Genomic DNA, 25,395 nt, shown 5'->3' on the forward strand with positions numbered 1-25,395 from the left:
GCCTTTGTGGCACATATTTTCTATCTGGCAAGTGGAGTCTCTTTCTCTACTTTCTGATGCCATGTCCCCAGCTGCTTTCCTCCACACCTTTTGCCACGATGATCTGCCTCACTTTAAGGCCCAAAAAGTGGAGTTGGCTGTCTATGGACTGAGACCTCTGAAGCTATGAGCTCCAAAATAAACTTGTCTTCTTCTGAAATTGTTCATCAGGTATTTTGGTCACCACAATGAAATAGTCAACTAAAAGAGTCTCAATGTATTCTTCTAAAATCCATATGTTGAATTTTAATGACCAGTGTGATGCAGCTAAGAGGTGAAACATTCAGGAGGTGTTTAATTCATGTGAGAACAGATGAATGATCTTATAAAAGATGGAAGGGGGTCACCCTATGAGTACCCAGAAAGAAACCGCCAACTTTGAAACAGAGAACAAGACCTCACCAGACACGGAATGGGTTGATGCCTTGATTTTGGATTTTCCAAGCTCCAAAACTGTAATAATGAGTTTCAATTATCTATAAGTGACCCAGTGAAAGCTATTTTGTTATAGAAGGGTGAAGGGATTGATTCACACCCTCTTTTCCCTTTTTCTTTTCCAAATTGACATATATATACACAGTCATATGCACACACATTCCAAAGGAAGTTGGTCAATGTTCAGTGAATGGATGTAACATTAAAAAAAAAAAAAAAGTTAGTGTATTTCACTGAAATGTTCTTATAATTAGCAATAAATATCAATTAAAATCAATTTTAATATTAAAGGTAAGCATTACTAATATATAGGTAGTGAGGAAATTGTTTTAGTAAACTCCTCCGGAGGAAACTGAGGTGGGGTACGGACAGGCACAAGTACAGTTTTTAGAAAGAAATTTCCCACAAGCCTTGCCCTTCCTGCTGAAGTTACACCAGATAAAAAGTGATGATTGTGTTAATCTGTAACATGAACATAATATTCATTATATCCTGTCACAAAGAGTTCATTCTGCTTTATTTTGTCATGTATTTTCTTGCTTGTCATTCAGTACATTTATGTGAAAAATGTTCTAAATATTTTTTCTTAATTTAAAATTTACTTGAAAAAATATTGAAAAATTGTTATTACATTAAAAGTAATTTTCTTATTCTTTTATTTCTTTAGAAGTTGATAATATCCACTGGATCCTCTATTATGGATGCTCTGCTTTTCTCTTTTTTCTATACTGTATTGCTTTCTGACTTTCAAAATTTCAATTCGTGTTCACTTAATTGTTTTTGAGTAGTTATTAAAATGAATGCAGGAATTTGAAATTTGTATGATTAGGATAAAGTATTTTGGTCCACATCTTCATCAGTGATTATTAACTAAGGTCAAGCAAAAGCTAGTTAACCAAACATGTAAATGTCATGAAAATTGGAAAAGAATTTGGAAGAATGAAAGAATTAAACATAGCAACCACATGGGTCAAAATAAAATTTAAAAAGATAATATTAGTATCTAGATTTCTACATTAAGCAGAAAATGCATAGAAAAGATCTGTAACAACATGTAAAATAATCTTGTATTTAGCATGTTAAATATAAGTTAACATATACATCATATTCATTGGTATATAAAGCTTATAAAGTCAAACATTTTTTGGCACTAACAGATGCCCAGATTAGATAAAGCAATAATCCCATTTAACTTCACAATGGATAAATAAAATCAAGACAGCATGTTCATGCACATTCAATATGATTTGAAGCATAGAGATGAACAATATTATGTGAAGAATGTAATTCAAAATTGGCCCAAAGTATGGGAAAAAACCAAAAGATACAATGCAATTGAGTTTATGCAAAAACATGTCATCTGGTAAAGAGGAAGACAAAAAAAAAATAATTGCTTTTTAAAATATATATAGAATGCAAGCAAAAGACAATGTGTGAAGTCAGAAAACTGCTATTTAACTATATTTCGTAAAATAAAGTCATGGCTCATTTAGTAAACAAGATACAGTTTGAGAAAGGCATCAGTAGGGGATTTTGTGATTGTGCAAACATTGCAGTGTATATTTACACAAACCTAAATGGTGTAGCCCATTGTATACATATGGTACACAATGTAGCCTATTATCCTGTGCAGTGTGTTCCTGTACTGAAAACTGTAGTAATTGTTACACAATGGATTGTGTGAATTAAGGACACCTGCTGTGGCCCCATCTCTCTGCCATGGCTATTAATTCAGGAAACACCTGACAAGCGCTGATGGGGGATTGAGAAAAGACAAACAGAAACACAGAACTGCCAAGATATTAGGGGTATTCTCTCTCCCCAGGAGTTGGTGCCTGAGCTCCAGGTTCTGACACAGCTCCTCGCCTTTGCTGGTAGCCTTCTCAGGCTGGCATCACCATAGCAACTGGGACATCTTGACGTGTATTTTTGCATAGGAAGTTCCCAGAACAAAAACAGCTATGAGGCAATCAGAAACCATGGTTCAATCAAGTCACCGCTCTCCACAGACACCCAAGTATAGAAAAGCTAGAGTAAACATACAGTATAAAGATGTATAAATACAGTATGCAAATACAGCATAAAATGGACTATCTGAATAATGCTCTTTACCGTAAATGGAATTTTTAGCACTGGAAGTTTTTCTGGACAAGTCAGTGAGTGTTGAGGAAAGGTGAATGACTTTCATGCCATGATACACTCCTGTGTGCTTTATAAATGCTGTGCCTTATGTTCTGTTCAATTTATAGATTTTTATAAATTTAATATTGAACTAAGCTTCCCTTTAAGTAACATTTTTACTGTATATTTAAAAAATTTTTTTGACTCTGTGGTAATACAACTTAAAACACAAATGCATTGCATACTGTACAAAACATTTTTTTTTAAATTTTCATCCTTATTCTACAAACATTTTCATATTTTAAAGATTTTATTTTATTTATTTTAAAATTTTTGTCAGAACTGAAGACACAGACACATGTACACATAGACCTACACAGGGGTCACTGCCTTCCACCTCAACTTCCACCCCAGTGGAAGGTCTTCAGGGGTAGGCACACACAAGGAGGTCACCACCTCTGGTAGCAATGCCCTCTGCTGGATTCCTCCCAAGGACCTGTCTGAGCCTTTTCTTGAGGAGGTGCCATTCTTTATAAATATGTCCATGGTGGGTTTCTTAGTTGGTTCATTTTTTGCATTATTTACTTATAAAAAATAAAGCATATGAAAATTCCTATCTGTCAATGAAAATCACTTGGTGTTGGGACCCATTCCTTCAACTTTTTAAAGAGCTTGTTGAGGTCAGCAAAACCTCTCAAACTTTCACTGTGAACTTCCCTGTGAATTTCTTTTCTTCTACAGTTTCCTTTTCTCTTTCCTCTTCTTCAATTGTGTACTAAGACATAGTAATTTTTCACTTCCATTATAGTCTCACAGTTCCACCATCATATACATGACATCCATTATTGATAAAAAAAATCATTATGAAATGCATGACTACAAATTTAAAAAATGGAATTTATTAGCTAAATTTGTACATCAATTTCACTAATATACTGTTAAGAGAAGCAGAAATAATAAAAATAGATACTGACTCAAAGAAGGCACAGGAATAGATTTATTTAGCTGTGAAGCAAAAAAAAAAAAAGTATAAACAACATGAACATATAAAATAAGGATTTATATTTCACTTCACAAACCATTATGGCTAAATCATATATTACAGAAGAGGAACTGTGTCAAAATCATCTAAAATTATAGATATGGAGAGTACTAGTCAAAAGGAACCAAACAACACATCCTTATCATTTGGTAAAGATCGACTATGGCTAATTTCAATGACACCTGTTTTATTTCCTTATGTAGGGTCTAATGGAATCAACTGACATGAACTTATACTATGATGCTATGAAGGTTAATTCAATTTAACTGGTTCAGTGATATCTAGATACCTGGTGAAGCATAATTTTGGAGTGTTTCTGTAAGGATGTATCTGGAATTAGTTGGCAAGTGAGTTGATGGACTCATGAGGAACATATAACTTCACTGTGGCCATCATTTAATCCACTGGAGACCAAGATAAAACAAAAAGGCGCAGGAGAAGCAAATCCTTCCTCACTCTCCCCTGAAGCTGGTGTACCCTTCTTATTTTGCCATTGGAGATCAGAACTCTGAGTTCTCTGGGCTTTGGACACTGGCTTTTCTCTAATACTCTTCCTTCTTATCCCCTACTCCGGCTCCTGTTTCTCACACCTTTGGCTTTGGACTGAAAATTAAACCATTGGTATCTCTGTTTCTGTGGACCTCAGACTTGAACTAAGCCACACTATCAGCTTTCCTGGTTTTCCAGTTTGTGGAGCACCAGCATGGGGTTTTTCAGCGTCCATAATCATGCGATACACTCACTTTAATAAATCTCCTCTCCTCTATCTCTCTAGCTATATGTCCTGATGGTTCTGTCACTCTGAAAAGCCCTGACTAATGCTGGTTTGGGTACCAGGAGTGGCTCTAGAGGAACTGAATTTTAATGATAGACTTTCTTAATTGATTTTGAAGTTACTGGAATTGGTTCTATAATCTGATTAGACATGAAACTGCTAAGAACTGTTACATACTAAGAATATATGGCAAGAACTGCTTGCAGAGATACACAAATTATCTGGATAGTCCTAATCAACCACTTACACGTAGCCAAGGACTTGGTGACCCTGGATATACTTTTGAATATTTTTGGAAAACTAAGACACATGAAGCTAAGGAATATAATGTCACTGGATAAAGTGAAGACAGAAGAGAAAAAGAGGGCTGCAATTGCTGAGAATAAAACACAAGGCAAATCATTATGCGATTGCCTGAATTATAACACATAATGGAACTGTCACCCTTGAAAGCAGCTTACTTTAGAGAGAGGGTATTATCCTGGACAGAACGGGATTATTTATTTTGGTTTAGGTTTATGTGGGATGATCCTAATGAAACTGGCAATATTGAGCTCCTAAAATCTGATAGGCAGAGGAAGAGGTCCCCCAACCCAGTAGTACAATTGTGCTCCTGGTGCACAGCAGAACTGACCTCACTACTCCCAAAAGAAGATCCCCTTTGTTAGTGCAAAAAGACCAGGACATGCAAACTTCACAAATCAACCAAAACCTTTATTCAGGAATGGAGTCGTGGTTCTGATGGACCCACTTTCCTGGTAGAAAATGAGCCACTAAACAAAGAAAGGGACTGGGTTTATGTAAGTTATTTAGAGAGGTGGTCTAGTGAGCAATTCCATTTTCTTGGGCATTCAGGAATTTGAACTCTTTGGACTGGGGGTCTGTGAGCAGCATTTGGAGAGGTTCACTCTTCAGGAGACTAATGCCTTCCAGAGACTATTACTACAGGGGTGATAAAACACCTCCCCGTCATCTGCAGCCAGCACCTGGAAAACATTTGTCTTGGGAAATGAAGGCTGTCAGTGCATGGCTGCCTTTTCACTCCCTTTTCCCAGGCCACAGTATCTTGGAGAGTTTTCATTTTCAATATCTAATACCTCTCTCCACACCAGGGGCAGTGACCTTCCCATCCTGTGTCAATGACATCCCAACTCACACTGTTAGAAGGGTCTTTATCCATCCCAGCATCTGCTGTTCCACTTTTGTCTGAGGGTATTAATCTTCCACTAACTGAGAAAATGGTAACAGTTTCTCCTGAGAAAGTGGCCAAGCAAGAAAACAATAAGCCTTGACGTCCTGCCTTCCAAAACTTTAAGTAGACTTGAGTCTCAACTGGCCCCTAAAGGTGAGGTATAAAGTGTTACCCACAAGGAGGTGGACTGTGCTCCAAGAGTTTTCCAGTTTATACAAGGGTCAGCATGATTTGGTGACTGACTAGATGAAATGGTTCAAAGAGATGCACAATGATAAATAGGTCAGTTTTTCTAAGTGACTAATTTTATGTGATACAATGAAAATAAAAGAGAACTAAAGGTTTGGCATGGTCACTAGGTAAACCTTAAAACCACTTTTCATAATATATATACTATTCAACCCTGATTTTGGTCACTGTCTTCTCCTGCACAGATTATTGCAATAGCCTAAGTGTCTCTGCTTCTCCTTTTGTTCACAGTAAAGTATAATCTATTCTTACTTTATAATTCTTTAATTGACATTTTACTGCTACCAACACAAGAAAACACAATACAAATGGTGAGTGATTTGGAGAGATTAAACACTATTCTTATAACTACTAAGAAAACCAGAGTGTTCTGTGATCATGGCTTGGTGCTTGGAACTAGATGTGCATCAATATAGAAGAAAAATGGGTGGTATTCCAGGAAATCATGAAAAGAAGAAAAACATTAAAATATGAAATAAAAATTAAAATAGTATGCTTGGGGTCAAATAGAAGTTCTATTGAATGGATATGTGGCCATGTCTCAGATATTTAAAGTTTTCTGCAGGAATAAAGTCATAAGCTGAAATACCTCGTGAGTATAAAAGATTTGATATTTTCAATGATATCAACAAAAGTTGAAGAGCTAGGAAATCACTCACGATTGCAAGGTGATTTCATGATAATTGTAGATTGCAATTCCTAATCTAAAACTGAGAAACTAATTCCTTTATGGGTATTTACTTTCATGAAATGACACATCAAAATGAAAAATCAAAATGAGCAAGTATTTGGTGACCAGGTATTGTACCAATCTACGTGCAGAAACATTCTGTCTCTTCTGAATCTTATAGAATGATACCTTATATAGTTAGACATGTATTGACTGTTCAAATAAATAAATGGAAAAAAATAAACTAGATTCATGAATTGCATAATTGTTTTTCATGTAAACTGACCAAAGATTCATAATGACAGGAAAACCTCATGCCACTTTCTCTCTTACATTAGTTTTAATATATCATAATGTCATTTTCCTGAACTCATCCATAGACAATGGAGACTCAATGTACTAAATCCTCTTTTTTAAACTAGTTTTTTCCCAGGTGTAGATACCTGTAAATAAAGATTAATTATTGCCACAGCATGAAAAAAGAGGGCCTTAGCTCATAAACAACCTGGCTTATGTTAAACTCAGGATTTCCAAGTTGAATTCTTTGAGGTTGAGAAATGGTATTCTAGAATGGTGATTATAGGGACTGAGAGAGGTGGAAGTTGGGGAGATGTTTGACAAATGATACAAGACTGTAGACAGATTGGAGTAATAAATTCCTTGTACAACATGGTGACCACAGTTAGCAACAAGGAATTGTATTTTCATAGTTGTTAATAGAGTAGATTTTAAGTATTCTCACCACAAATATTAAGAAGTGTGTGAAGGTATGCATATGTTATTTAGATCAATTCAACTGCTTCACAATGTGTACATATTTCAATTTTAAGTGCATGGCATATGTATAAGTTCTGTTAAAAATAAATATTTTTAAAATGTTGTTTATTTTTAATTTAATATTATCAGATTTCATATGTAGATACAGACCTATATGAAAACTGTGAAAGTCTTACACAATCTTTTCCAGTAGGGGAATCACTCTACTCTCCAAATGCAGAGAGTATGAGGAGAAAGGTAGGAGAAATGGTCAGGAAGCTGTTTCCCTCAGACCATATTCCACAGAGACAGAAATGACGATGAAGCACTAATCCAATCAAAGCCTGTGTGGATTATTTATGAACTCCTCACTTGATAAATTATTGAATTTAAAAATGCAACATGTCCTGGAGACAAGATGACCTTATAACAAATAAGGAGCTATTTCCTATCTAAAATGCATTATAACTTACTTAAAATTAAGGAATGTGTTTCATGGGGAAATAAAAAGCTTGATTTGTTACTTGAATAATGTTCCTGAAAAAATTTACCTTACATAAAATCATATTCTTATTAAAAGAGGTACCATATAATTTCTTCACAATATAGGTAATAGGTAAGCATTATTGATTTTATTGTAGAGTATTATTTTTAATCTCATGGATCAATATTCATCGAAGAAAATACTTTCAACCAGATTTCTTTCTGAATGTTACAGGCTTATCATTAGTCATGATAAGAACACTTAAAATCCACCCTGTTAGCAATTATCAAGATTACAGTTCCTTGTTTTTACCTATAGTTGCTATGTGGAAAAATGGTCCTCTTGATCTGAAATTTTTCATTGCTTTTTCAAACATCTCCTTAATTCCTGCCTCTGTTGGTCATTTCTCAACCTCAAGGGATACAACTTGGAAGCTATGAGTTCATATACAATCTGGGTTTTTATGTGCTGAAGCCTTCTCTGTTCATGTCATGGAGGGAATTTATCTTTATTTACAGGTATTTATGAAAGAGGAAACAAAGTAATTTTAAAAGACAAATGTAATGTCTTGAGTCTCAGTTTTGTATAGGTGAGTACTGGGAAATGACACCATGATGTATTAGTAGTAATAGAAAAGAGAAAGTAAAGTGGGTATTTCTGGTTGCTATGAATCTTCGGTCAGCTAAAATGAAAAGTAGTCATGGAATTCATGCATCTAGGATTTTCTAATTTTTTAATTTAAATATTCAATAAATATCCAACTATGTAAGGTATAGCCTATAGGATTCAAAAGAGGCAAAATATTTGTAGTAGTGTATACTGGTTGTGACAACTGGTAACCAAACTTCTGCTCATCTTTAGGATTTACTTTGTGTATCCTTCTATGAAACTATGCAGACTGTATCCATGAAGAAGTAATTAGTCTCTCATTTTGTAATAGTAATTGAGTTCTACAAAATTATTATGTAGATCTGAATGGGTTATTTTTTCTCAAGGTTTTATTAATATTTTTCAGACTACCAAATCCAAAATGATACTTTTTAAATTAATTTTCTATGAATCCCATTGCATTTATATGTTTATTATACACACACACACACACACACACACACACACACACATATATATATATGTATTAGCATTACCCTTCTGAGTTTGAATTCAGTTAGGACACATGCTGCCTTCATCATACTGGGCAAGCTACTTAACTTCTCTGTGCCTCATGCAAGATGTGAATACAATAACCACCTACTTCAGTCAGAGTTTGATAAATTAGATAACGCAAGTAAACTCATGAAGATAGTGTTTAGCACATAATACATTTTTTAAATTGTCAGCATCAATGAAAAATAAAAAGGACAATTAATGAGGCCTTTCTATATTTTTCCTTTAGATATGCTAGTCCCTGTTAAAATAGAAAATAGAATTGGCAAAGGATGATAAAGAAAAAATGTTTTCAAAACAACCTGATGGAGCTACTTAAGTTTCCACATTAGAAATGCCAAAGTGTCATTAATTGCTGACGGAGAATATAGACCCAGTTGAGAAAAGAAAACTATCAAAGAAGGTTATTTCTGGGAATGTTTTCATATATTATGTAGGCTTTGGTTCAGATTTTTAAATTTCACTTTGCCAATACTACATTTTTATGAGTTCTTTTGAATTCAAAAAACAACTATACAACTATAAAGACTGATTTTTAAAAAAAAACCCAGTAAGTTAAAATGATTTTTCCCGAGGTCCTGTTGCTGTTTTCCTCCACCAGCACAGAATTACTTCATTAATTTCTGCTCAGCATTGTTGCTAAAACACTGCCTTGTACATTCTTTTCTGTCCTAGATTGAGCAAAATCTATTACAGAGTAGAACAAATGGTGAGCAGACTTTAAGAGGACAGAAAAAGAGCATATTCTAAAATGATAATTATAAATACAATATGTATAATAATCATAAAAGCAACATCTACTTGGACTACAGTTGCCTAATTTAAATCAAGTTGTTAACATACTTTAGTTCACTCATTTCTCAAAACTTCTTGAGTCACCTATTTTTATTACTGCAAATGTTTTAAAATAAGGGAAATTAAGCACCTAAAATTTCAATAAGGGCATATTACCTTAGTACACCTATTTTCCATTTTTAAGGCACTTAATATCAAGTCCATTGGTCCATGAATACCTGTATCTAGTGAAATTGAGCATAACTGCTGAGATCTGTGGGAAATCTTCATTCCCATCATTATTAATCAGGAAGTATTTATGAAGCACTCATCTGTGTTGGCAAATACATACTTGCTAAAATATAGTGTTGAATAAGGATATGAAGTCTATTTTTCTTCCAGAAAATATTTTAATCCCCCTTTTAAAAATTAACAAAATTATTTTGTTATATCCCAAAATCTATAAAAAGTCCTACATTAGCTGCCCTTTCCCTAAGTAATTGTTTGACTCTCCAAAAACAACTTTTAATTTCTCTCTAAACTTTGGCATATCTAATTTAAGACCCCAAACCTGTCTGACATCTCTATTAAAAGCCCACAAGCTCTGTGAAGACAGAAAATACATGTTCTTTGATCATTGGTACCTTTATTACTTAACACACTATATGGTCTACAAAGTACAAGGTACACATATATGCTTTATATATTAGGCCAAATATACCGAGTCACTGAAGATTCGATATTGTTTTTATTTTAGTTTATTTTTTTAAAAGGCATGTCTTATAAATATGGAAGATGATGTACATTTTTGGAAATTTAAAGAAGAGCTAAAATGGGAAAATAATTACCAAACTATGAAAAGAAAAAGACAGAAATCAGAAAAAAAGAAAAGAAAGAAAAGAAAACAGAATTAGTTAAGAAAGGATTTTAAGCATGTCGGTTTATAGAACATATTATTTTAATCCAAAATTTTCCAGTTTGTTGACCCTTCCTCTTGATGCTTCTAAATTGTAAGCAAGGAAGAGGTGGGATGGTGCTTTAAGAATTTGTGGAAAAGAAGGATGAGAAGAGAGGATTGGTGGGGGAGAGAAGTAGAAACACTGAGAGTAGAAATCGTCAGTATTTGGATTGTTGAGCATTTATGGAAGGGTGAGGAGCTGTGGGTTTTAAGAGAAGAAAGGGAAGTTGTATTGGGTAGGAAGTGAAGATGAGTTTTGAGCCTCAGAAATGCCAGAGAGAGTGCAAAACTCATAATACCATCAAGTGTGGAGAAGGGATCATCTGAAGGAGAGGTTGCAGTTCAGCATTATTGGAGGACACAGGCTGGATGGCAACTGAAAAAACAAAAATAAATGTGATAGAATCCCATGGAGCAGAGGAGAGCTCGAACATCTCTGGTCTAAAAATGCTTAATTCTTGAAGGAGCTGAGTAGGCTCAGTCTGCACTGCATGTAGCACTGTGCTGTATACATCATGAGTCAGACACTCACATTTAGCATTAGAAGAGAAGTAAGCTGTGGAAAGTGTTACATTTTGACTGGTGAAAGATGTGATCCTTACATAAATTCTTTTGCACATTTAATTTTCCCTTTGGAGGTCTAATTAGCCGTTTAAAGTCCTAAACTTCCCTAATGATGTTTTATATGGCCTATATTTTACAATTTAAGTGGAATTATTAAGATTATCTGGGGTTTAAAGCATATGACAAGCAAAACCTATTTAGTTCATTTCACATTCTGATCTTACAGTGCACATATGATTCACTACAATGCATTATTTCTAATGTATATATGCATAACTAATTTAGTAGAATTTTTTTGTGATGGAGACAGAGTAACATTTCTCACTTTTCTGAGCAGTGTCTAAGTCATTTTCCAAGATATTTAGTGGTTTGGTTATGCAGATTCAGGATGGATTGAACTGGGCAGGGCAGTGGAATCTTAGGTGCAGACTATCTTGCCATTTGACAATCTAGGATTCAGCTTACAGAGAAAATGTCAAATCAAACATGAAAGAAGGACATAAATAAAGTGCAAATTAGAAGTGGTTGGGAAGGGAAAAAAATATAAATGAAAGGCAAATAAAGTCCATACTGATTGGAAAGGAAAACCTTTGCTCATTAGATGATGTTAAATACTGATGGGAACATCTCAGATCCTAACATAGGATACCTGCTCGTTTTTTCCTCTTATTTTATTGCTGTCTGTTTTGCTTGGTTTGGTGAGTCACATGATTATGACATTAATTACAAGCAGGAACAGAATTTAAAATTGCTTTTTTTTACATTGTGGAAATTTAGGGCATTGAATTTGAAATATATCGGCGAATATACAAGATATACAAACAGACTGGACGTCTCTTCCATGCCTGTGGATTTGCCACTATTACTATGTACCATTTTGCCACCAAACCCAGCGGATTGAAGTGACTTCTGTATCTTGAAATCACGTTGTTCATAAATGGAATCCACAGGACAAAATCTTCCACAGAAGAATCACAGTACACTGGTGGAATTTATCTTCCTTGGGTTTTCTGATGTTCCCAATGTACAAGAGTTTCTTTTTGGGGTGTTTCTGATAATCTATGTAATTATCCTGATGGGAAATGGCCTCATTATCATAATAACCAATGTTGAGCCTTCTCTCAAGACCCCCATGTATTTTTTCCTAGGGAATTTTTCTTTTTTGGAAATATGCTATGTGTCAGTCACTGTCCCAAGATTATTAACAGACCTCTGTAGACAAAATAGAAATTATTTCCTTTGTAGCCTGTGCTACTCAAATATACTTCTTTCTGGTCTTGGGAGCCACTGAGTGCTTGATCCTGACTGCAATGGCTTATGACAGGTATGTTGCCATTTGTCGTCCCTTGCTCTATCCCACCGTCATGAGCAACAGGCTGTGCATCCAACTGGCTGCGGGCTGTTGGGTCAGTGGGATCCCAGTACACATGGGGTTCACCTACTTGATCTTCTCTCTACCTTTCTGTGGCCCTAACCAGCTGAATCACTTTTTCTGTGACATACCTCCAGTGCTTGCACTGGTCTGTGGGGACACTTTGGTGATCGAGATGTTGATTTATGTGATTGCTCTTCTAGTGGTCACTATTCCTTTTCTCTTGATACTTGGATCTTACGTAAGAATAATCTCAACCATCCTGAAGCTACCATCAGCCTCTGGGCGACAAAAGGCCTTCTCCACCTGTTCTTCCCACCTCATGGTGGTGGCTTTGTTCTTTGGATCAGGCATCATTACGTATTTGAAACCAAAGTCCAGTTATTCAGCAGGAGCAGACAAATTCCTTTCTCTGTTTTATACCATTGTGACACCTATGTTTAACCCAATGATATATTGTTTGAGAAACCAAGATTTTATGAAGGCACTGAAAAAGTTTCATCTTAAATGGATCATGTTATGACTCATGAAGCAGGAACCTATGGAATGTGTTCTTATTTATCACAATCTCCGTAAATCGATTTAGCTTAGAACCCCGAGTTATTTTGAATTAGTATTATCAATTTTTATTCTACATGAAATCAACTCTACTTTTATTTTCAAACAGTAAGTTAATCCCCAAATTAATATTTTCTTATGACTAACATGCAGCCACCTACAAGGCTTGATTCAAGAAAATAAAGTGTCTACAATAACATATTGGAGTCATCAAAGATTATTGCCATTGTTTCTATTGTTATTTTTAAGAGTTTAGAATAATGTCTCCATTTTATTTTTCACAAAGTAAAGATTATTCACCTTTATATCTCCAGAGCCCAATGTATTGTCCTGAAAGTAATATTATTTAATTATATGCATTAGATTGAAAGGTGACTAATGGCAAATATTTAACTATTAATGCTCCATATACTCACAATCATTATTTGCTTAATAATTAATGAAGTAGGTTTATAAAAAGAAAGAGACATCAGGACTTGATAGTAGTGTATATAGTTCTGTTAAAGTCAATCATTATTTGATCTACTTTTATAGCAATTTATCAAGAATATTGATCAAAATAGGAAAAGCAGACTTTTAATATGTAGCTTGGTGAGTTCAAAGCATTTCACTCCAGAGGAAGAACACTTACCCATCAGCTAGTTTTGGTTTCTGTACAATTATAAACATTCCTCACAGAAGCAGGCTTTTTTTTTTTAATTCTACATTTTATTTCTATGCACTTGTACGTGTACAAAAACATGCACATGCCTCTCCATCTTCTCTGTAGGGTGACTGAGAAGGGTCTGGGCATGCAGAGAGAAAGAGAAGAGGTAATTCAAATGCAGACTCCAGAAAAATATGCTCAAGAGCTGAACACTTTTAGATTTTTACAACAGACTTTTATAAGGCCTCTAAAATACTCTAGTCCCAGCTAAGAGAAATTTAATGTAGTGATACTACCTACCATATTTGGTTTCATTCACTTTTCTTGGTTGGGTACTGGGGATTGAACTCAGGACACTTGTCCACTGAGTCATATCCTCAGTCCTATCTTGTATTTTATAGAGACAGGATCTCACTGAGATGCTAGTGCCTTGCCATTGCTGAGGCTCGCTTTGAACTCTTGATCCTCCTACCTCAGCCTCCTGGGGCACTGGGATTACAGGTGTGTGCCTCCGCACCTGGCAGAAGCAGGCTTTTTAAACACATAGCCGAGACAAAGTAGACAAACTGACTTTACAGGTAGCTCAAACAATAAGGAAGGGGCTTAATGGAGAAGAATAATATCTTTTCACTTATTAAGGAAAAAGATTCATCACTGTGTAAGCATGGGAACCATAAATACTGCAGGAATCTTGGAAGACTGCCTCTGTGGTAAAGCATGGTTTTGGAATGCCTAAATCATGTCAAGACCAAGTCTGCACCATGTAAGTGCCTTCTCTTAAGACATAGAAGGAGCCAGCCTATTTCAGAGTGCCCTCCTCCTTTCACTGTGGTGGGAAAACTGTCCCAATACAGGAGAACACATCTGTTTGCTCATTGGAAAGTAGCAGGGGCACAAAATCTTTAGCGGATACCAGGAAGGGTAGTTAAAATAGATGCAGCATTCTTTCCCCCGATGTAAATGTGTACCTTCATCTTGATTCCTGCTTGACTTACTAAGTCCTTTACAGGCATACAATGGGAAGACACAGAGTGCAAAACAACATAGAGAAAACAATTTTGGTGGCCCTTCTAGAGAATCAGATTCTTGTTCCTTAACATTCAAAATGCAACCACAGCTCTCATAATCCACAGATTTAGGAATGGGTCATTTTTTAAAAAAAAATAAATAAAATTAAATAACCCTTTAAATTAGATTTTTTCGCCTTTTCTCTTTTATACCTTCCACATTTCATGATGTTCCACTTTGATGGTAGTCTATAGCTCACGTTACTTCTTGGCTTTTTTCTTTACTCACTACCTGTAGTTCTGGAACTCCCTCTCTTGCTCTGTGTTTACATTGTGCATTCTGTGTTGTATTCAGAGGTTAAAGACCCAAGAGAGAAGATAATAAGAGTCCAGCAATCACCAGGGCACCTCAATTTTGTAAAAAAATTCACACCAGGCCAATCTATAGACTACTTCCTAACTCTCAGGTGATTGCTTTGAGATCAATTTCAGTCACAGGGAAGTCCAGGGACCAAGCAGGGCAACTAATGTGAGTGCATACATGTATACACATGATATCCTCAGACATGAACACTCTCATGTATTGATGAAAGAAGGAAGGAAGGGAGGGAGGAAGAAAGGGAGAGGAGAGAGAGAGAGAGAGGGAGAGAGAGAGAGAAGAAAGAAAGAAAAAGAAAGAAAGAAAGAAAAAAGGAAAGATGGAAAGAAGGAAAGGAGGAAAGAAAGAAAAGAAAAGAAGGAAGGAAGAAAAAAGACAAAGAAAGAAAGTAAACACTGACTTCTTAGTCTCTATACTGAAAAAAATAAGATTACTGCTGTTTATAAGTGCCCAGGTCTAAGGTATTTGTTGTAGCACTTGACTAGACTAAGACAATTGTAACACTGAGTATTTAAATTTTGAAATATGGCCGGGCCTGGTGGCACCCGTCTGTAATTCCAGGGGCCCAGGAAGCTGAAACAGGAGGACTGTAAGTTCAAAGCCAGTCTCAGCAACTTAGTGAGAAAGCAACTCAGAGGAACGTTGTCTCTAAATTAAAAAAAAAAAAAAAAGTTAAATAATAAATAAAAATGGGCTAGGGATGTTGCTCTGTGGTTAAGTGCCCCTGGGTGCAATCTTAGGTACCAAATAAATAAATTTTGAAATATTTGTTTTGAAAAATGAACTATGTTTCAATGGAAGGGATTTTGTCTTCAAAAATGAAAATCATGTAGTATTGATTGTTTTTCTGTTGAATATGGTTAGTCATATCTCTTGCAACCATCCTGGCCTCCTGCTGCTGGAGCCTCTTAGGTTCCCTCTACCTGCCCCTTTGCCTATGCCAATCTTCCCATAGGCAGTCACTCTTTCCATGTTTCATTCAATTGACATTTAATCAGTGAGATCTTCCACAAACTTCCAATTCTCCTTCTTGTGGCATCTTAAATGTTAGCACTAAATATAACCTGTTATGTATTTCTTATATTACTTAATATCAATTGTCTTTACTAGAATTTAAATAGACAGCAGGAGGAAAGGAAACTTTACTAATATTTCAGTGCTCTGCATTCCCACCTAAAACATTCCTTTCATACAGTATAGGCTAAAAGGTATTCATTGAACAAATGAAAATGTGAACAAAACATTTATCTATTCCTAGAGAGAAAACAATGTGTTATTTACAGCTTGACTATGACATAAGATTTTTTGCTAATATTGTTTTGTGGGAATGTTTTTGAAAGTGTCAATTTACATCATTAAATTAAAAAATTCATAAAAATCATAGATACAATGTCACATGTTTAAAAAGCACTTTCTCTTTTATATATCCATGTATGTTTCTGATTTTACTAATAAAAGAAAATGAGACAAATGATGAAAATAAAGCATGCGTATAAAGTCCTATATACCACAGACACATTTTCTTTACTAATGACATTAGTAAAGATATTAATTACTTAATGACATTATTTACTTTAAAAAAATGTTCTGTGTTGGAGAACGGTTTAGGTCAACAGTAAATTTGGTTAAAATGAGGAAAAGGAGCAGAGATTTCCCATACAGCATGCTCCTACACAGTACAGCATGTCCCTACTATCAAAAGCATCACCAGAATGGTATATTTCTTACAATTGTGAGCTTAAATGGACTGATCACTATCACCAAAAGTATATAATTCGCAGTATGCTTCATTATTGAAGTTATGCATTTTTTTTTTTGGTTTGAAAAAGTGTATAGCTCACCTTTATATCATCATTAAATGTGCTTTCACTGCCTTCAAAATTCTCTGTACTCTACCTGTTCATCCCTTCTTACCCTTATCCAGTTGAAGACATTAATCATTTTATTGTCTCTCTCATTTTCTGTTTTACAGAATGTCATATACTTGGAATCATACAACACATAGTTTTCCCACATTGCTTTATTTCACTCAGGGATATATATTTTTTCAGTGTCTTTTTATAACTTGATCACTCATTTCTTCCTATTACTGTACAATATTACATTTTCTGTATTCACCACAATTTATTTATGCCTTCATTTACAGAAGAGTTTCATGATTGAGTCCATGTTTTGACAATTATGAACCAATGTGCTAGAATGCTATAAATATTCATGTTTAGGATTCTTTGTGGACAAAAGTTTTCAGTTACTGTGGGTAAATAACAAGGAGCATGACTGATGGATTCTATCTTAAGTGTAAGGTAAAGTAACATTTTGCATCCCCACAATCTGCATGAGCAGTCCTATTGGTTTACATTCTCTTCAGCACTTAGTATTGTCAGTGTTCTGGATTTTGGCCATTATTATAGGTATGTAATTGGATCTCCTTGTTGTTTTAACTTGCATTTCACTAATGACCTTGTGATGGACCATCTTTCATTCTGCTTACCTGCCATCTTTATGACTTCTCCTTTGAAGGGTTTGATAGTCTTTGACAGTTTTTAATCAGTTTTATTTCTTATTATTGAATTTAAAGGGTACTTCATACTTTTTGAAAAACAGTATATCAAGTATATCTTTGAAAATATTCCCCCATGTATGACATGGGTTCACTTGTTCTTAATATGTCTTATTCAGAGCCAAAATTTAATATTAATAAATTATAGTTTACTGTTCACTTTCATGGATCTTCCATTTAGCCTTTTTGTACCTAACAATTGATTGACAAACCCTAAGTCATTTTGACTTTTTCTATCTTCTAAGACTTTTATTGTTTTGCTTTACATTTTAGTACTACACCCACTTGAGTTATTTAAGGATATTAAGACTGTTTACCTTCTTTTCTTTTTAATGAGTGAATGTACAGTTCTTGCAGTAAGATTTGGTGAGAAGCGTATCTTTGCTCCATTTTGCTGATTTTACTTCATTCTAACATCAGACTACATTTTCAACTCTATTTTTGTGTGTCTATTTTTGATTTCAATTCTATTCCACTGATCTATTAGTCCATTCTTTACCAATACCACACACCATTTAGATAATGTATCTTCACAGTTAGTCTTGAAATCAGTACATACCTGTCTTTCATTCTCTATGACTCTCTCAAAATTATTGTCCAAAAAGGATATTTATCAGGAAAGTCTTGAGCAACTACATTAATTCCACAAAATAATGTAAATTGAAATCCAAAAGAAAATTTTGTATTGCAGCTTGACATTTGTATATCAATGACAGTTTTTTTCCTAGTTATCTAACTATGGAATCATTTATTTTCCCCAAAAAGGAAGTCATATAATTTCATTCTGCAGCATGTGTTTAGCATGCATGAGGCCTTGAGTTTGATCTCCAGCACTTAAAAACAAAAGTGTGTTGTATTTTGCTTAAACTGGAGCTTTATATCTCTTCCCACTTTTGAGAGAATGGTGTTTTTGAGGATATTTTCTACCTTGAATGAATTCCATTAGCATTAATTCAACATCTTATTAGCACTTAATTTATGCCAGGGATTATGGTGGACAAGGAGAATGATCAGCCAAAATCTGTGGACTAACTTATGCATAGTCACATAGATGCTGAGGATGAGTGCACCCACATGATCGTAGGTGACAAAAAAATATTTAGATAGCAAGTGTTGACTGACGAGAGATCATTTAGACTGCTAAAATACTTGGCACAGACTTCATCCAGCAGTGTTCACAAAAATGTTTCTTAAATTACACAAAGTAAATATGTTTTCTTTTTGTTCCAATATTATGTTAGTACTAGTATCTCTACTGAGAATAAAACCCTTTCAAAATGTAAAAGGCAATCTTACCTGACTGAGGTTTAGCCAAAATAAAACAACCAAACACCAAAGAAAGGAAAAGGAGATATGACAATAAATGGCAAAAACAAACAAACAAAGCAAAAACAAAAACAAAAAAACAGTATGGTCAAATTTGGCCCTAAGTTTCTTATTCCCCAGAAAATAAGTAGTTGGTTCAGATATATGAAAATTGAGATAAAGAAAAAATGAAACAAGGACTTAGAATGCAGTTAACACAATGTTTAGCATAAAACATACTTTCAGTTATGCCACATTTCCTTTACTTTCGCCCCTTACCTAAAGACTTTATAATATTCCCTAGCACTTCAGAGATACTCTCTACTCTGACTCTTTATGAGTTTTAGACATCTCTGATAAATTATTTACAATCACCTCTTTGATTTATAGTGACTTTTTCCTGGTATTTTTAATGAGGGATGTTATGGTTTGGATGTGAGGTGTCCTCCAAAAGCGCACATGTGAGACAATGCAGGAAGGTTCAGAGGGAGAAATGATTGGGTTGTAAGAGTCTTAACCCAATCAGTGTCTTTATCCCTGATGGGATTAATTGAAGTGGTAGGGTGTGGCTGGAGAAGTTTGGAACTGGGGTGTGGCTTTGGGGTATGTGTTTTGTATCTGGAGAATGGAGTCTCTCTCTCTGCTTCCTGATGATGCAAGTTGCTTCCATGTGCCACACTCTTCTGCCATGATGTTCAACCTCACCCGGAACCCTAAGGAATGGAGCTGACCTTCTATGGTCAAGGACCTCTGAAACCATGAGCCCTCAAATAAACTTCTCCTCTACAATTGTGTTGGTCAGACCTTTTTAGTCACAGCAGCAAAAAAAACTGACGAAAACAAGGGATTACTAAAATACGTAAATCATTTTAGAAACAGATTGAAGCCGGCATGGTGCCACACACCTGTAATTCCAGCAACTCAGGAGGCTGAAACTATAGGAGAAGCTTAAGATCCAGGCCAGCTTACACTGCTTAGTGAAATCCTGTCTCAAAATAAAATAAATAAAATAAATAAAAAACAGATTGGGGGTGTAGCTCATTGGTGGAGTGTCCTCGTTTCAACACCCACTTCCTACCTCCTCAAAAAAAAAAAAAAAAAATGAATTCAAAATATCTAGTCAACTTGAAAATATTTTTGGATTTGTGTGATTTCTTGAAATCTATAAATAAAATAGTTATAATCTAACCAGTGTTTACATAAGATCTGAACTAATTTGTAAGTATCTAGAAAACAGAAGAGATAGTTTATTGTACTAAAATAACTGTAGGATGCTTTGAAATAGTTTTATCAGCTTTTTCATTTCAGTGACCAAAAGTTCTGACATAAACAGTGTAGCGGAGGAAAAGTTTATTCAGACTCATTGTTTCAGAGTTTAAGTCCGAGATTGACAGCTCCACAGATTTGGGCCTAAAAAAGAGGCAGAATATCATGGTGGAAGAAGACATTTCTAGACATAACAGGAAATAGTGCAAGAGCTAAGCTCACTAAGGACAAAATAAATATCCTCCAAGCTTGGTGCCATTGATCTACCTTCTTCAGCCACACCCTGTGTATAGTTACCACCCAGTCAATCCATATAAGGAAATTAACCCACTGATTAGATCACAACTCTTAAAATCTAATCATTGTACCTCAGAATATTCTCACATATTCTCACATACTTGCTTTTGGGGACACCAGATATCCAAAATCGTAACATCCTGTCCCTGGTCCCTAAAATTGTATACCCATCTTGTAATGCAAAATATATTTAGTCCACTTTCAAGAGTCCTTAAAGTCTGGACAGTTTCAGCACTTCCCAAAATTCCTAATCCAAAATCTCATCTGAGACCCAAAGCAAAACTCTTGTAGTTTCTCATCCAATGTCTAGGGTCCATGTCATTGATACTGCCATTTCCCAGTGACAAGTTCTGCTTTCTCAGGTGTTGAAGTATAACATCAGAGAAGTACGCCAAGGCAAGCATGTTAAGCGGATTTTTTTTTTTTTTTTTTGTAAACAAATGGGATACATGTTGTTTCTCTGTTTGTACATAGAGTAAAGGCATACCATTTGTGTAATCATAAATTTACATAGGGTGATATTGGTTGATTCATTCTGTTATTTTTCCACTTCCCCCCACTCCTCCCATCCCTCTTTTCCCTCTATACAGTCCTTCCTTCCCCCATTCTTGCCCCCCTCCCTAACCCTCACTCTAACCCTAAAACTAACCCCTCCCATGCCCCATTATGTATCATCATCCACTTATCAGCCAGATCATTCTTCCTTGGGTTTTTTGAGATTGGCTTATCTCACTTAGCATGATATTCTCCAATTTCGTCCATTTGCCTGCAAAAGCCATAATTTTATCATTCTTTATGGTTGAGTAATATTCCATTGTATATATATGCCACAGTTTCTTTATCCATTCATCAACTGAAGGGCATCTAGGTTGATTCCACAATCTGGCTATGGTGATTTGAGCAGCAATGAACATTGATGTGGCTGTATCTCTGTAGTATGCTGATTTTAAGTCCTTTGGGTATAGGCCAAGGAGTGGGATAGCTGGGTCAAATGGTAGTTCCATTCCAAGTTTTCTAAGGAATCTCCTTACTGCCTTCCAGAGTGGCTGCACTAATTTGCAACCCCACCAGCAATGTATGAGTGTACCTTTCTCCCCACATCCTCGCCAACACCTGTTGTTGCTTGTATTCTTGATAATCGCCATTCTGATTGGGGTGAGATGGAATCTTAGGGTGGTTTTGATTTGCATTTCTCTTATTACTAGAGATGTTGAACATTTCTCCATACGTTTGTTGATTGTTTGTAGGTCTTCTTCTGTGAAGTGTCTGTTCATTTCCTTAGACCACTTGTCGATTGGGTTATTTGTAGTCTTGGTGTTGAGTTTTTTGAGTTCTTTATAGATTCTGGAGATTAGTGTTCTATCTGAAGTATGATTGGCAAAGATTTTCTCCCACTCTGTAGGCTGTTTATTCACATTGCTAATAGTTTCCTTTGCTGAGAGAAAGCTTTTTAGTTTGAACCTATCCCAGTTGTTGATTCTTGCTTTTATTTCTTGTGCTATGGGAGTCCTGTTGAGGACGTCTGGTCCTAAGCCGACATGTTGAAGATCTAGACCTACTTTTTCTTCTATAAGATGCAGGGTCTCTGGTCTGATTCCGAGGTCCTTAATCCATTTTGAGTTTAGTTTCGTGCACAGTGAGAGATATGGGTTTAGTTTCATTCTGTTGCATATGGATTTCCAATTTTCCCAGCACCATTTGTTGAAGAGGCTATCTTTTCTCCATTGTATATTTTTGGCCCCTTTGTCTAGTATGAGAAAATTATATTTATTTGGGTTTGTGTCCATGTCCTCTATTCTGTACCATTGATCTACCTGTCTATTTTGGTACCAATACCATGCCGTTTTTGTTACTATTGCTTTGTAGTACAGTTGAAGTTCTGGTATTGCAATACCCCCTGCTTCATTTTTCCTGCTAAGGATTGCTTTAGCAATTCTGGGTTTCTTATTCTTCCAGATGAATTTCATGATTGCTTGTTCTATTTCTGTAAGATACATCATTCGGATTTTAATTGGAATTGCATTGAATCTGTATAGCACTTTTGGTAGTATGGCCATTTGACAATATTAATTCTGTCTATCCAGGAACATGGGAGATCTTTCCATCTTCTAAGGTGTTCTTTAATTTCTTTCTTTAGTGTTCTGTAGTTCTCATTGTAGAGGTCTTTCATTTCTTTTGTGAGATTGATTCCCAAGTATTTTAATTTTGGAGGCTATTGTGAATGGGGTAGTTTTCCTAACTTCTTTTTCTGAAGATTCATCACTTATGTATAAAAATGCATTGGATTTATGAGCATTGATCTTATATCCCGCTACTTTACTAAATTGACTTATGAGCTCTTAGAGTTTTCTGTTGGAATTTCCTGGTTCCTCTAAGTATATAATCATATCATCAGCAAATAGGGATAGTTTGAGTTCTTCTTTTCCAATTCGTATCCCTTTAATTTCTTTGGTCTGTCTAATTGCTCTGGCTAGAGTTTCAAGGACGATATTGAATAGGAGTGGTGAGAGAGGGCATTTCTGCCTTGTTCCAGATTTTAGGGGGAATGCTTTCAGTTTTTCACCATTAAGAATGATATTAGCCATGGGCTTAGCATAGATGGCCTTTACAATGTTAAAGAACGTTCCCACTATCCCTATTTTTTCTAGTGTTTTGAGCATGAAGGGGTGCTGTATTTTATCAAATGCTTTTTCTGCATCTATTGAAATAATCATGTGATTCTTGACTTTAAGTCTGTTGATATGGTGAATTACAATTATTGATTTCCTGATGTTGAACCAACCTTGCATCCCTGGGATGAAACCCACTTGATCATGGTGCACTATCTTTTTAATATGTTTTTGTATGCGATTTGCTAAAATTTTGTTCAGAATTTTTGCATCGATGTTCATTAAGAAAATTGGTCTGATATTTTATTTCCTCTATGTATCTCTGTCTGGTTTAGGTATCAGGGTGATATTGGCTTCATAGAATGAGTTTGGGAGGGTTCCCTCCTCTTCTATTTTATGGAATACTTTGAAAAGTATTGGAATGAGCTCTTCTTTAAAGGTTTTGTAGAACTCGGCTGAGAAACCATCAGGTCCTGGACTTTTCTTCGTTGGTAGGCTTTTGATGACTTCTTCTATTTCATTACTTGAAATTGGTCTATTTAAATTGTGTATGTCCTCCTTGTTTAGTTTAGGCAATTCATACGTCTCTAGAAACTTGTTGATATCTTCGAAATTTTCTATTTTGTTGGAGTATAGATTTTCAAAATAGCTTCTAATTATGTTTTGTATTTCAATCGTGTCTGTTGTGATATTTCCTTGTTCATTCCGAATTTTGGTGATTTGGGTTTTCTCTCGTCTTCTCTTTGTTAGTGTGGCTAAAGGTTTATCAATTTTGTTTATTTTTTCGAAGAACCAACTATTTATTTTGTCAATTTTTTGTATTGTTTCTTTTGTTTCAATTTCATTGATTTCAGCTCTGAGTTTAACTATTTCCTGTCTTCTACTACTTTTGGTGTTGGTCTGTTCTTCTTTTTCTAGGGCTTTGAGCTGTAGTGTTAGGTCATTTATTTGTTGAGTTTTACTTCTTTTTTTGAATGCGCTCCATGAAATAAATTTTCCTCTAAGTACTGCTTTCATAGTGTCCCAGAGTTTTTGATATGATGGTTCTTTGTTCTCATTTACCTCTAAGCATTTTTTAATTTCCTTCCTAATATCTTCTGTTATCCATTCATCATATAATAGCATATTGTTTAATCTCCAGGTGTTGGAGTAATTTCTGTTTTTTACTCTTTCATTTATTTCTAATTTCAATCCATTATGATCTGATAAAATACAAGGAAGTGTCTCTATCTTCTTGTATTTGCTAACATAAGCTTTGTGGCATAATATATGGTCTATTTTAGAGAAGGATCCATGTGCTGCTGAAAAGAAAGTGTATTCACTCTTCGTTGGATGGTATATTCTATAAATGTCTGTTACGTCTAAATTATTGATTGTGTTGTTGAGATCTATGGTTTCTTTGTTCAATTTTTGTTTGGAAGATCTGTCCAGTGGTGAGAGAGGTGTGTTAAAATCACCTAGTATTATTGTATTGTGGTCTGTTTGGTTTCTGAGATTGAGAAGGATTTGTTTGACATACATGGGTGAGTCACTGTTTGGGGCATAGATATTTATGATTGTTATGTCTTGCTGATTTATGGTTCCCTTAAGCAGTATGAAATGTCCTTTATCCCTTCTGACTAACTTTGGCTTGAAGTCCACTTTATCTGAAATGAGGATGGATACCCCAGCTTTTTTGCTGGGTCCATGTGCATGGTAAGTTTTTTCCCATCCTTTCACCTTTAGTCTTTGGGTATCTCTTTCTAAGAGATGAGTCTCTTGCAGGCAACATATTGTTGGATCTTTCTTTTTTATCCAATCTGCCAGTCTATGTCTTTTGTTGATGAATTCAGGCCATTAATATTCAGGGTTATTATTGAGATATGATTTGTATTCCCGGTCATTTGACTCATTTTATTCATTTATTTGTTTATTTTTGACACGACTTGTTTCCTCTTTATTTGAGAGTTCCTTTAGGATAGCTCCTCCCTTTGCTGATTTGCTTCTTTGTTTTTCATCCCTTCTTCATGGAATATTTTGCTGAGAATGTTCTGTAATGCTGGCTTTCTTTTTGTATATTCTTTTAGCTTTTGTTTACCATGGAAGGATTTTATTTCATTGTCAAATCTGAAGGTAAGTTTTGCTGGGTATAAGATTCTTGGTTGGCATCCATTTTCTTTTAGGGCTTGAAAAA

General features: G+C 35.2%; 1 pseudogene; it reads left to right on the forward strand.

Annotated features, from left to right (window-relative positions):
* Positions 1–12,160: 12,160 nt before the first annotated feature.
* Positions 12,161–13,118, forward strand: LOC124959885 (olfactory receptor 10AG1-like; annotated as a pseudogene).
* The last annotated feature ends 12,277 nt before the right edge of the window (positions 13,119–25,395 follow it).

The sequence above is a fragment of the Sciurus carolinensis genome, chromosome 11 (assembly GCF_902686445.1).
Source record: "Sciurus carolinensis chromosome 11, mSciCar1.2, whole genome shotgun sequence".
NCBI classification, from domain to species: Eukaryota; Metazoa; Chordata; class Mammalia; order Rodentia; family Sciuridae; genus Sciurus; species Sciurus carolinensis.